Genomic DNA, 727 nt, shown 5'->3' on the forward strand with positions numbered 1-727 from the left:
ATTTGTAGAACACTTACTATGTGAAAAGCAGATTTGGTGGACACATTACCTGCCCACAGGGAGTTTTCAGTTTAGAGGGGGAGAAGGATATTGAAATAAATTATGGATTTGTACACAAGTAGGGTGCAGCTGAGCATGGGGTGAATATCAAGTGCTTGAAGGGTAGAAATCTAAGTGCAAGGGCAATGAAGAAATGAGAGAGAGTAGAGGAAACTAGATTTTAGTCAGGAAAAGCCACTTTAAAAAAAAAAAAGGTATTTGTTAAGCACTATGTGGAAGACACTATACATAAACACTGCTGTGGTATATACAAGCTAATTGGGTTGGACACAGTACCTGTCCCACATAGAGCTTTCAGTCTTAATCCCTATTTTATGGATGAGGTAACTGAGGACCAGAGAAGTTATGAGACTTACCCAAGGTCACACTGCAGACAAGTAGCAGAGGCGGGATTAAAACGCAGGCCCTTTGACTCCCAGGCCCATGCTCTTTCCATGAGGCCACACTGCTTTTCTCCTTGCTTGGAGGAGATGTGACTCTAATGAGGCTTTGAAGGTGGGGAGAGTGGTAGTCTGTTAGATATAAGAGGAGAGGGATTTCCAGGCCAGAAGGTGAATGAGGGCAGGGGTGGCGGGATAGAAAAAATTGAAGTACAGTGAATAGGTTGGTGTTGGAGAAGGAAAGTTTGTGAACTGGATTGTAGTAGGAAATCAGCATGGTAAGATAG

The sequence above is a fragment of the Ornithorhynchus anatinus genome, chromosome 1, assembly GCF_004115215.2.
Source record: "Ornithorhynchus anatinus isolate Pmale09 chromosome 1, mOrnAna1.pri.v4, whole genome shotgun sequence".
Taxonomy (NCBI): domain Eukaryota; kingdom Metazoa; phylum Chordata; class Mammalia; order Monotremata; family Ornithorhynchidae; genus Ornithorhynchus; species Ornithorhynchus anatinus.